The 14,288-nt window shown below is 38.1% G+C and overlaps 1 long non-coding RNA gene across 1 annotated transcript; it reads right to left on the reverse strand.

The window, feature by feature from the left end:
* Positions 1–13,021: 13,021 nt before the first annotated feature.
* LOC120286570 lies at positions 13,022–13,877 on the reverse strand. The gene is made up of 3 exons (XR_005545208.1): positions 13,801–13,877; positions 13,270–13,342; positions 13,022–13,068 (listed from the first exon to the last, which is right to left on the reverse strand). It is a non-coding gene; the product is annotated as an uncharacterized LOC120286570 (long non-coding RNA).
* Between the last annotated feature and the right edge of the window lie 411 nt (positions 13,878–14,288).

The following is a 14,288-nucleotide window of genomic DNA, read 5'->3' on the forward strand; positions in this document are numbered from 1 at the left end:
AAATCTTTTTGTGCCGATTTAGTCCTAAACCTTTTTACGTTGTGCCAATTTAGTCCTTTCTAGAAAATTTTGGCCGGATTTTGCGACTAGACGTGGCTCAGTCGGCACTAACGTGTACAACTTTTAATAATATTTTGATTTTTGATTTTGATTTTTTTCTTTTTATTTTTATTCTTTTCTTTTTTTTTTTTCTTTTTTTCTTTTTCTTTTTCTTCTCATCTTCTTCCTCCAACCGGGTCGCCGGAGCTCGACCGGCCAAAGGCCGATAGCCAACGCAGGTCGAGGTCGACCTTGCCGGCCACCTCGCTGGCTTCAAGGGTGGCCTCGCGCCGGGGCGGGTGAGGCTCGTGATGTGAATCGCTGCAGAAGGATCGTTCTGAAGGCCTAGATGGTGCGAATTGCAAACCTCAACCTCCAATCAAACCTGTGATTGGCAACCTCGGTATGAACGTGACCCGTTGACGAACGCGTGTCAACTAACCAACGTTATAAACGCCACGAGCGAAAGAATTCGCTATCTCGCTCGACATAAGTCGACTAACCGTCACAAGGGAACCTTGATTAGGTCAAATCCTCAAAAGAACAGTAGAAGAAAATTTCTCAACTTTTTCCTCAAAAATAAAATATATCTGTCTCAAAGAAATTTGGCAAATCCTTTATAGATAGCTTTCCTGGCAGCCACACAAACCCTAAAACCAACCTAAAAATCTAATGCGTCATATTCTAGAATATTCCTATTCTAGAATATTCTAACAATAAGATATATATATATATATATATATATATTGACTTAGTCAAATATTTGGTGACCAGATAATCAAATTGCGCCAAGATTTCCAAGATTCTTCAAGATTTGATCCAGTCATCTCCACGTCGATGATCACGAATCATGACACTAACAACTTGCTTAAATTGCTTGACCCACGCTCGAGTGATCGAACCAATAGGAATAGACAATGGGTCCTTAGCACCATCCTCCTCGATATGGCTCGATGTCCACATCATTCCCTCCCCCGTGCAAAGGATTTGCCCTCAAATCATCACTGACATCGAAAAGAGTCAAGTCAAAAACATTAAATGTGGCACTAACGTCATACTTACCTAGAAGATCAAGCTTGTAGGCATTATTGTTAACTCTTTCCAAAACTATGAATGGTCCATCCCCTTGCGGTAATAACTTAGAATGCCGTTGCTAAATCTCTCTTTGCGCATATGAACCCAAACCCAATCGCCGGGTTCAAACACCACTTCCTTGCTCCATTTGTTGGCTTGCCTTGCATATTGTTCAGTCTTGCGCTCAATATTTGCGCACGTCTTCTCATGCAACGTCTTAACAAATTCAGCTTTCTTTGCTCCATCTAAATCCACACGCTCATCAACAGGTAAAGGGGTTAAATCTAACGGAGTTAACGGATTAAAACCATAAACAACCTCAAATGGTGTAAATGTAGTAGCAGAATGCATGCTCCTATTATATGCAAATTCAACATGTGGCAGACAATCTTCCCAAGATTTTATGTTCTTTTTAATAATAGCACACAACAATACCCCTAAGGTTCTATTAACTACCTTGGTTTGACCATCGGTCTGTGGATGACAAGTAGTAGAAAATAACAAACGTGTTCCTAATTTTTTCCACAATGTTTTCCAAAAGTAGCTAAGAAATTTAGAATCTCGATCTGGAACAATCGATCTAGGCATGCCATGCAAACATACAATCTCCTAAAGAACAAAATCAACAACATGAGATGCATCATCAGTTTTATGACAAGGTATAAAATGAGCCATCTTTGAAAACCGATCAACAACCACATAAATAGAATCTCTACCATACTTAAGACCTAGGCAATCCTAACACAAAATCCATAAAAATAGCAGTCCAAGGATGCGTTGGAATAGGTAATGGTGTATACAAGCCATGCGATTTAGTTGTAGACTTAGATTGCTTACAAGCAATGCATCTCTCACAGACACGTGTGACATCTCTCTTCATATGTTGCCAATAAAAATGTTTCATGTAGCACTTCATAAGTCTTAATAATGCCAAAATGCCCCATTAAACCACCATTATGCGCTCTCGTACCAACAATTCACGCAAAGAACACTTAGGCAAACATAGTTTGTTTTCACGAAAAGATAACCTTCATGCCTATAGAATTTATCAAATGCAGCGTGTTCACATGCTTCATACACTCTCCCAAAGTCATCATCATCAGTATATAAGCCCTTGATATACTCAAAACCTAGACACTTTGCTTCTAAAATAGTTAGAATCGCGTACCTTCGAGAAAAGTGCATCGACTACCACATTCTACTTACCTTTTTGTACTTGATCACATATGGAAAAGTCTCGATGAACTCCATCCATTTGGCATGTCTTTTTATTCAACTTTGCTACCCTTTCAAGTACTTCGGGGTCTCGTGATCGGTGTGGATCACAAACTCCTTCAGCCATAGATAATGTTGCCAAGTTTCCAAAGCTCGCACTAAAAGCATACATCTCCTTATCATAGGTAGGATAATTCAATGTTGCTCCACTCAATTTTCTCGCTGAAATAAGCTATGGGACGCCCTCCTTGCATCAACACAGCTCAATTCCCCGTACCGAAGCATCGTGACTCTATCTCAAAAAGTAGCACCGAAATTCAGTAAAGATAACAAAGGAGCATTAGTTAACTTATCTTTTACAGATTAAATACTTTTTCTCTCTTCTCCCCATGTGAAACCCACGTGCTTCTTGATAACCTCGGTCAAAGGTGCGGCGATGATGCTGGAAATTTCTCATAAATGCCGATAAAACTGCCAATCCGTGAAAGCTACGCACCTCTCCCCTACGGTCTTAGGCGTTGGCCATTCACGGATTGCTTTGACCTTTCTTCATCAAACTTAGTATACCATCAGCACTAACAAAAATCCTAGAAATACTAATTTGTTAGTAACAAAAGAGCACTTCTTTAGATTAGCGTATAATTGCTCAGCCCTTAAAACCTGCAAGAACAGCTCTTTTATGCTCAATATGGTCATCAGGACTTCGACTATAAATCAAGATATAATCGAAATAGACAACCACAAATCGACCAATAAAAGCACGCAAAACATATGAATTGCATAAACGTGCTCGGTGCATTAGTTAATCCAAATGGCATGACTAACCATTCATATAATCCATACTTGGTCTTAAAATGCAGTTTTCTATTCATCACCTTCTTTCATCCTAATTTGATGATAGCCACTTTTCAAATCAATCTTAGTGAAAATGCAAGAACCATGCAACTCATCAACATGTCATCTAACTTAGGAATAGGATGTTGATACTTTACCGTAATGTTATTGATTGCTCGATAATCGACACACATTCGCTAAGTTTCATCCTTCTTTGGCACCAACAAAATAGGAACAGGCGCACGGAATACAAGACTCTCTCTCACATACCCGTTCAATAGTTCGCTAACTTGTTGCTGAAGTTCCTTTGTCTCCTCGGGATTACTTCGATAGGCGGGTCGATTAGATAATGGCGCACCAGGAATCAAGTCAATTTGATGTTCTATGCCTCGAATCGGTGGTATCCGTCCAAGAAGTTCATCAGGAAAGACATCTTCAAATTCCTGCAATAAAGACACAATAGGACTAGGCAAACTTAGGTCAAGATCGTTTAGTAGAAAACAAAACCTCCTTGTACAAAGGCCAAGCATCGGTGGTCTAGAACTAAAGCTCTCCTCACCTCACTCGATTTGTTATAAATTCTTTTGTCTATTTTCTTTCCTCTCTTCTTTTCCCTCGGTTTTTACCACAATTCTTCTCTCGGCCTCTCTTTTTTCCTTGCGTCTTAGACACACCACGCAAGCCCTCGGATTTCACATTTTCTCTCTCTCTCTCTCTCGGCTTCTTGTTGTAACTTTAGTGATATTGATACACCTCACTAGGTGTCATTGGTACCAAGGTATAAGTCTTTTGATTCATCACCAATGAATAACAATTAGCATACCCATCATAATGTACCTTTCGATCATATTGCCATGGTCTTCCAACAAGATATGACCTGCTTGCATAGGTACAACATCACACTTTACCCCCGTCCTTATATCTTCCTATCTCAAATGGGATTCGAACTTGCTTCGACACTTTCTACCTCTCCACTATCATTTAACCATTGAAGTCTATAAGGCCTAGGGTGCTTTGGTCGTCTTCAAACCCAACTTATCCACCATAATACAACTTGCCACATTTGCACAACTATATCCATCAATTATCAAACTACAGATCTTACCATTCACCACACATTTTGTATGAAACAAGTTATCTCTTTGTTGATGATGCTCCTCCTCCTTTATCTTGCACACTAAGAGAATGCCTAACCACCAATAAGTCTCCTTTTTATAGCTATTTCTCCATCACTACAATCCTCCAACGGTGGCATCATCATCCTCTTCTTCCCTTTCACTTTCGGACTCCAATAACACCATGTCTACCATGATCATCACACCCACCCTATTAGGGCATTGATTCGCCATATGACCCCTACCCAAACACTTAAAACATTTAATCTCACAAATTCTAGTGTTAGGGTTTTTCGGTTTTACCTGAAGCCGGATTCGTTCCAACTTTACCATCCCTCTCCTTCTCCTTTGAGGTTTGGTTTTGGTGTTGTTTCCTCTCCAATTTGGCTTTTCATCTCTTTTCCAATTGAATCTCCGATTCTGATTTGAACCTCATTCACTCTTTTGATTTCGGTCCAACTTCAATTGCCGCTTAACTTTGATAGTTTTGTCCACAAATTCCTCCAATTCCAACATAGTGTTACAAACTCCACCACCCTTGCTATGTCTCAGCTCAAACCACTCAAAATCTTGACATTGTGGCCTCACGATCCTCCACCACATTAGCACGGATCATGGCAATCTCCATCTCCTTGTGATACTCTTCCACGCTCTTATTGCCTTGTGTGAGATTTTATAACTTTGAAACAAATCTTTCGATGGTAATGACTTGGTACAAAACGCCTCCTCATTACCGCTTTCATCTCATCCCACGTCTCTATCGGTCTTTCACCGCTAAGTCTCTACTAGTCACAAGTTGATCCCACCAAATTATAGCATAATCGGTAAATTCAACAGTTGCAATTTTTACCTTTGAGCTCGGAGTATCATTGGCAATCAAATACCATCTCCATGCGTTTCCCATTCTAGATACACATCGGGATCATTCTTCCCTTGGAAAAAGGAATCTTTATCTTGATATTGCCAAGTTCATTATCTTCTCGGGTCTAAACCTCGGGCTCCATTCCACCTTCAAATCGAGCATCTTGATCATCCTCCATGTCGGCCTCATCATCATAATGCCGCTGCCTTCTATGTCGTGTTCTAGAGGTGTCTCACTAATGTTGCGGCCTTCCCGAGGTAGCTCTTGGTCACCATCAACCCTCATGTCATTCCCCATCATTCGCCACCAAGCTCCTCCACTACGGCCTCAATTGCTGGATGCTTTCCACCAGCGCTTCATCCTTCGAATGGAGTCAACCTCCCTTTGATTCACGCTTTCTTCATGAGACATATTTTAGACTTGCAAGTAAACGTTAGTCACAAAATCTTCACCAATTGCTCCCTCACATGTTCTCTCAAGGTGTTTGTCACTCCCCTCGTGTTTTAACTCCAAGTCTAGGCTTTTTCCCACCCTCAATTAAACTTATAAACTCTTGCATTTTCCCTATCGTATTCTCTTTTCACAAGCTCTTTATTAGACTCAAAACCTGTCTCTCACCCCCTCACAACAATCAATCAAACTAATCAAACAAGATTAGATCACTATTGATTTGTTTCAGCAACAATTTCAAAACCAACAAGTACAACTTCCAGAAATTCCAATTGAAATGCAAATCACTATTGATTTTGTTTTAATTCGGTCTACTAACAAACTAGTCGCCTTCTTGGTTTTTTTTTTTGTTCGACTAATTTTTTTTTTTTGCCGCATCTGTTTTTTTTTTCTTTCGCACTTCTTTTTTTTTTGTTTGTTTTCTTTCTTTTCTTTTTCTTTTTTTGACGAACTCAGATGCAATTTAAGATGCTAGAAAAATTAAAACTAACAGCAAACAACTACGTATGGAAGCACAAAAGCAATGGGATCCCTAAAATTAGCTAGAACCGAAACTTTCTAGCTCAATAAATCTCAAATTGCTGAATATCAACAAAAAATTAAAGATAAATAGACCTTGTAGAAGCAAGCTCGATACTAAAATGATGTGGAATCGCTGCGGAAGGATTGTTCTACAAAGGCCCGGATGGTGAGAATTGCAAACCTCGACCTCCAATCAAACCCGTGATTGACAACCTCGGGTATGAACATGACTCCGTTGACGAACGCGTGTCAACCAACCAACGTTATAAACGCCCACGAAAGTGAAAAGAATTCCGCTATCTCGCTCGATAAGTCGAATCAACAGTCACAAGGGAACCTTAATTAGGTCAAGTCCTCAAAAGAACAAAAGAGGAAGAGAATCTCAACTTTTTCCTCAAAAATAAAATATATCTGTCCTCAAAGAAATTTGGCAAATCCTTTATATGGGCTTTCTAGCCGCCACACAAACCCTAAAACCAACCCTAAAAATCTAATACGTCATATTCTAGAATATTCCTAAACAGAAGATATATATATATATTGACTTGGTCAAATATTTGGTAACCAGATAATCAAATTGCACCAAAATTTCCAAAATTCTTTTCAAGATTTGATCCAAAGTCATCTCCGCCGAAGATCACAAACCACATGCCAATAGCTTGCTTAAATTGCTTGACCCACGCTCAAGTGATCAAACCAGTAGGGAATAGACAATGGATCCTTAGCACCATCCTCCTCGATATGGCTCGATGTCACACAGCTCGCCTAGCCGGATACGGCAAGGATCGAGGCTCGACCATGGCCTGGCGAGGGCGCGAGCCCCGCCAGCTCGGCGCGAGGCCAGGGCAAGCCTCCCCACCCAGCCTCGAGGGTGGCCTTGCACTGGGCGGGTGACGCTCACCTCGCCGGATGCGCGAGGTTGAGCCTCGAGGTGGCCGGGCAAGGTCGACCTCAACCTTGTCGTCGATCACCTGCGGCCGGTCGCCGAGCCCGGCGACCGGCTAGAGGTGGAAGAAGATGAGAAGAAAAAATAAAATAAAATAATAAATAAAAGAATAAAAATAAAAAGAAAAAATTTCTAAAATATTAAATATTATCAAAAGTTGTACACGTCGGCGCCAATCCAGGCCATGTTAGCAGGCCGGGCGTTCAATCAGCAAAATCCGCCAAAATTGGCCGAAATGACTGAATTGGCACAACGTAAAAAGGTTTTAGGACTAAATCGGCACAAAGCCAAAAGGTTTAGGACTTTTTTGGCACTTTTCCTTTACTTGAGTATAGGATTTTCACTATGCATTAGAGAACACCAAATAGAGAGACCCTACTGAATGTATATAGTGGAGACTATCTCCCAAAATAAACAAATGAAATCATAGCGTTTCTCTGTATTATGGGCCTCATTCACAACAAAGTTTAAACTAATTCATAGGCGCTTATTTTACGTGTTGGTCAGTTCAATATTATAGCATATACTAGTGAAATGTCTGTGTATGGGTCTAAGATTATAAAATTATATCTTGTTAACATCTAAATTTTAACGACTCCATTTAGTCATTCATTGCATGAGAAAATTATGATTCTACCAAGATTCCTACACAAAAATATTGTTAATTTGCATTTGCATATTATGAGCATTTTATATTTGATATCATTGGGCTTACATAAATTGTATTCTCATTAGACTGGTGTAAAAGGGTTAAAAACAAGCAGGTTCTAAGCTTAATCAAATTATCTACACCAAGCCCGGCGAGGTGAAATTTGGTGAAGCCCATTGAATACCTGTGGTGGCTGAAACTTACATGATGCGCACATGGGAGGTGCCGAATTAGAAAGATTGCGTTATCTAATGAAGTTGGGAGAGGATAGAGTTAATATCTTTAAAATTATAGTCATGATGAAGAGAGCTACTTTAATTTCTTATTTTGGACATATCACATATTCTTTAATTCAAATTAGAAATTAACTTGTTTCTTATTCTAGCAAGAGTGCCCTAATTCCTCATCCTTTATAAACCTGTTTCTCTTAAGATTAAGGATAGCTGAATATTATATAAGTCGTGCACATTAAACCGACAAATCAAATATTTTGCTTGATATTTGTTGAGTATATATATTGTTCTATTGATGCTAATGATAGTGACAAATTTTCAACTAAACTTTGAAAGTGTCTATGTACAAAATAATATAAATTTGGAACCATATACTGAATGGCTAACCTTTCTATGCTAACGCATCATCAAATTTTATGTAGGGAACAATATTTATCGGAAATTTGAAAGTCAATTCATCATAAAAAGTTGTCAACATATATTTGTTTTATTGAATTATCTAGGCTTCCGTTGTTTTCATCTTCTTGTTGATTCCTCACATTCTCTATCATATTGAATTGATTACATTATCCTTTGCAGTCTCACCTTTGATTTAACATTTATTACCTTATTTTCTTCTTTCTCTCTGTTTCAATTTTGTTAGAGACGAAACTATCGATGCTCCTCTTTAAATAACATTTATTAAGGTTAAAATGTGGGGCCACCTATTGATTTAGGATTATTTCTTACTTTCTTTCTTTCTTTTTTGTTTTTTTCCTTTTCTTACTCTATTTGGCATTAAATTGGTACCCCTTTTTCCAAAAAAAATTATTTGGTAGATAGCTAACTAAATATTGTGTTAATGAGTTGTATATTTCTCTTTCTTTTACTTGGAAAGTATTATTTAAAAAATAACCTAAGCACAAGTAAGAGCAAAAAGACTCCTTTAACCAGTTCTAGTACGCATTTCATTTAATTATAAATTTAACATGTCTTTACATTATATTCTATGTATTTTAGCTGTTCAACTTTCATTTTACTCGATGAATCTAATAGTCCAAGTTTTATTTATTTTTTATGCAATCATCGCATTATATTTTAAAAGGTACTTTAAAAAGAATTAAAAATATGACAAAGTTAAGTACATAAAAATTCTAAACATCTATTGTTATAATGCAAAGGCAAAAGAAAATGCTCTCTTAAACATTATAATATAGGATATTGTTGCGGAAATACGGACCAGCAAGTCGGATAAAATAGTCGGAATGAAGGAAAGGGAATCGGACACCGAAATTATATGTTCGGTCCGAATATCAAAACTTACGTCCGCGGGAGAGCAAAAGACAGACCACACTATAGAAACAAGCGATACACCGTAGATTATAATCACTCGAGCACTCAAACACACTCTCGTGTTTCCCAACCCTAAATTACACCCAAATAACTCACACAATATTTAGCCCTAACCTCACTCAAGGAATTAAATAAATTCTACACACAAGAATTTTACTAACTAAAACACTCAGGTATAATTTACAACAAGAAAATTCCTCTCTACCGAGGGCTTCTGCCTTTTCTCCGGGAAGTCTCACGACCTCTCTCACTACCTTGCTTCTCTTCTCCGTTCCTCCTTTTAAAGGAGAAACAAGACAGAAATGTGGACTCACTCAGGCGTTCACAATAAGCGCCGACGCCCACAAAATTCATGGACACGCATGCACACTTTGCATGGAACACATTTAATGAGACAGAAAACATGCGCCCATAATCTTTGAAAATAAGCATAAAAGAAGGATGGCCGCCGTCTTCCAAGATCATGTCCATGACGTTGAACTCCTTCAATTAATATTTTATCCTTTCTTCCTTTTGTCTGCAGCCGAATGAAATAGCAAAAGGAAATAAACAAGGAGTTAATGAAAGAAGACAAAACAAGCCCACAACTTTTTACTTTGCCTTAGTCTTCAACGTCCATTTCCCGACTGACCAAAAAAAAAAAAACGTCCATTTCCCGCCATGCGTGCACATCCATGTGCATGCAATTAAAGAGGTAAAAAATGGACTTGGGAGGCGCCCATCTTTTATCAATATACACATGTGCAGAAGGCCTTCATGCTTTGCTTCTTCATTGTCAATTTTGCGCATCAATTTGCGCCGAACTTCGACCAACAAATGCTCCTCGTGTGCATCAAAATCTCGTATTGGACTTAAACTTAAGACATAATTTTAACAGATATTATATTTGCCTTGATTACATAGTGCAATAGTCGTTGACAAAAAATTACAGCAATTGTAATGGCATTATAAGACAACCCATTCAAACCATCTGCAAATATATTTTTTTGCAAATTTTAAATGCATCAAAATTTTAATAGAATCATCAATGAAAAGAAAAATATCCACTAAAAGTTGCCCTAATAACAAGTTGCATATACAACTTAACAAAAGATATTTTTCGTTCAGTTGCTTGGCTGCCTTAAAAAAGGTTGTTCTCTTAAAAAATATTTTACCCAAATAAGACAACAAAAGTTGTCAATTACATCAATAAGAGAGACATTATTCACTTCATCCCAACCTAATCTTGAGTGGACCACCTACGAGTTTAGCTAATGGATTACTAAACTTAAACTTAGCTCGGACTCTTCCAATCCATACCAATTTGCAACTTAGGTTCAAGTTATTCATCATGCAAATGATTTTTTTATCTAAGAGTTATTACTAATCGATTGATGGTGGGTTGATTAGATACTCTAGTAAAGCATTGCAGAAATACCTTACTTTACAAACCAGAGATTAAAAATGAGTTCAGGGATTAGATGTATTAGATTACTCTAACCCTCTCGGTACATTTTCTCTTTTATTAATGTAGGCAACTTGGATTGATTTTAATCTATCCTCTAACAAGCAAGGTGGTCATGCGGGTGCGCAACCATTATTAAACACTCAATAAAGCAAGGCAACAATAAATTTTAAGCATGGGAGGAAATATTTACATTGATGCAACACGAGCATATGTAAGGGAAAACCACATTTATTTACCTAAATATGATTTCTAATTAACGCGCAATTCTACTCAAATCTCTTTTTTGGTTTCTCTTTATTTAAATGAAAACTAAACTATATGTCATAAATTAAACTAAATGCCTAATTCTAATGACAGACAATTTCTAATTAAATGGACCTAGTAATAATTACTAAATAACGTGCATTTTATGAACCTAATTCTATATGACATGCACATGGTATTTTTGTATTTTTTTATTAAATTTCTTAGTTAAAAATTACTAAAAATAAAAATCTAAAAGTGAGATATTATCTATTTTAAGTTAGAAATAGACTAACATAAATCCTATATTAACTTAGAAACTTATCTCAACAAGCAATTCAATTTGCAAATAATTTAATTAGAAAGTATCGGAACTATTCCATCATGCAATTCTATCTAGAAAACCAATTCTAAAACCACATGATTTGCAATGCAATTTATGTTTTTTCAGGATAATGAAAGCAATCAAACTAAGATAACCACCGAATCATCCAGGATTATAAAAAATATCATCCAATCAATTCAAGCAAGGAAACAATATCTAATTAACATGAAATTTCGCACATAAAATTGATAAATTGATTTTAAGTCTTATCAATTTTAAAAGATACTATAGACAGAATTAAAGATCATGCGTGGTACATCCTAATTTTGGGATATGCCTATCACTCAAAGATATTGATTAGATGGAATAATCAAATCAGGCAATAAGACATTCAATGGAATCGGACATCGATCATTACCTAATTTGGAGGATTAGATCCCAAATTCGAATTGGTGGACAACAAATTGGACAGCGATTGGCAATGGTGCACGGCGGAATAAATGGAGAACGATTGTGGCGGCCTGCCAAAGGAGTTCATAGTGAATAATATTTGGTCTTTTAGTCGGACCAAATAATCTCCACCGAGAACTCTAAAGTCACGATCTCTTTGTCTTCAATCTCACATATGCTTCTTTCTCAAGAATTCGCAGTTAAGTCTCCAGATTTCACCATGCAATAAGAGACAAATTCCACCGCTTTGACCAAAACCAAAACAACCCACAATCTTTGAAGATGTTCTCGTACGATGAGTTGATGGCTGGGACTTCTAGTTGCAATATTGTGAAGTTGGTGTCGCTCGCTGGATCCAGCTACAAGAATAACCGAGCACGCTAGAAATTCACCGAGGAACCAGGAAATTCTCCCAACTGGACCGCAGTTTGCCCGAGAAAAACCTGCAACAAGGAAAGAACTCAAGCGTGGTGAGTTAGCTTTCTTGTCGGCAGTGTTGCAATGGTGCAGCGAGCAACTCGTCGTCGAGTGGCAGCAGCAATGTGGAGTCACACAAGCAAGACAGCAGCCTCTCTGGCTTGGCTTTGCGAGCTGGTTGACGGCGATGAAAGCTATGGAAAGGACGGCAACAGCTCTTCAGGTTTGCGGAAGGGGAAGAAGCAACGGCATCTGGTGGGCTGAGCTTGGGCTTCGCTGCTGGTAGGACTCTTGATGGATCAGCAATGGCGACGGCGAAGGCAGGCATTGTGGTGGGGGTGAGGCTATGTGAGGATCGCGGAGATTAGGTGAGCGGTTCCAGGTTCCGGTTCGGTTCCATCTGGAACCTAGAACCTACTCCTTTTCGAGTACAGGTTCCAAAAATTTGGAACCTGGAACCTCCTACGTAAAACTAGAACCTGGAACCTGCCCACTGTCACAGGTTCTAGGGTCGTCTCTAGGTTCCAACAGGTTCTTTTTTTTTTTTTTTTTTTTTTTAATTTTCAGATTTGAACTATAACGCATGCGCATAAAAGAAATGTGGAGTAGTTTGAAGCAAGAATGATACCAAAATGAAACCATCAAATTGAGAATACATCAATTAAAAATGGTATTTATTATGCAGAATGAACCTTGGCATTATAAGCTGCTGCTTTGATGCCGAAGTCACACAAGAATTTGGCAATTGTCAAAGTTTCTTTCCTGTAGGGACGTAAATAGTAGGTCCATGATCTAATGACTCTTGCTGAAGCTTCAGCCTTTCCTCCAGTTCCATTGGTGAATCAAACATCTCAAAGAGAACCGCATACTCATGGCTTCAATTAGGAGATTCTCCACGTAATTCTCCACAGGGAACTGCAAGGGCCAATTGAATAGCACATCAAATTACAGGATGAATAAGTTCTAGCACAGTTTTCCGGACAATTTCCATTTTATGAGTAAGTTTTCATAAAGTCCCTTGCTCCACATCCTACAAGTATATATAAACAGCAATGGTAGAAACATCATGCCATAATCAGAATTCTGAAGATATTCCTCTTTAATAAGAAGTTATACCATCCCAATCATCCACACCCTGGAAGGTGTCCATTTCATCTTCTAAGTATTCAGGTCTAAGATGGTTAATCACCTGCCGGACAAATTAGGTAGTGCACGAGAAAGATCAGATCAGAAGAAAAGGGTGCCCTTATTCATTACTATCAATACTCTGCATACATTAAAGAATTACCTGAGTGACCATGCGGTTTTGGTGCTGCAGCCTCTCTGCTGATGAAACTAAAATAGAATCATGTATCCCCTTCATTGTTCAAGTTCATCTTTTGCCAATAACAAAAGAAACTTCAAGAATAGATGAAGGCTTTAGGAGAAGCTAACTTCGGTGTTCATTGGGATCAAAAACCATGTTGTGGCAAGTAGGGTTGCAGGGATAAGCGCCAATCAATCCAGCATTTACAAGATTTCATTCAAAACCCATAACAACCAAGTCATTTATGTAACCTTTCACCTGGACAAGCAATGGCATTTCCAATCATGATGAATCTGATAATACTTATATCATTGTAGATATTCCAGGATCTGTCCATTTACCTTCATCATATCATTCAATATGAGATGGGAGAGCACAAGAACAGCATTCTTCCTAACATATAGAGAAAGATCCATCGTAAACCCTCTCTAGCAGTGAAAATGTGTTCTGTCTCTGCAAGATCAGCGAGTTTAGTGGTTGCGAAGGATGTAGATCATAAATAGAGTGTGCATATAATAATATAGATATTTACCATGTTATGCGGAGCGCCATTCGAATGAGATCAAAGTACTCGAGGTAAAGTTGAAATATGTTTGAATAAAAGATTCCAAACACAGCACCCGAATGTTCTAATTTACTTCAAGAAACATCAATTTGGTCCTTCCAGATTTCTTCAGCTTCAAATCTACACTAGCCAGCCACTTTCAACATTCGTGAATATTCACTCCAAAACTAATCTGTATTTCCATGAGGTTACGAGTTGTTCACCCACCATTTCACGCTTCCCCATTGGCAAGAGTTTTAGCAAAACAGAGCCATGAATGATCCT

Source organism: Eucalyptus grandis, chromosome 8 (genome assembly GCF_016545825.1).
Source record: "Eucalyptus grandis isolate ANBG69807.140 chromosome 8, ASM1654582v1, whole genome shotgun sequence".
NCBI classification, from domain to species: Eukaryota; Viridiplantae; Streptophyta; class Magnoliopsida; order Myrtales; family Myrtaceae; genus Eucalyptus; species Eucalyptus grandis.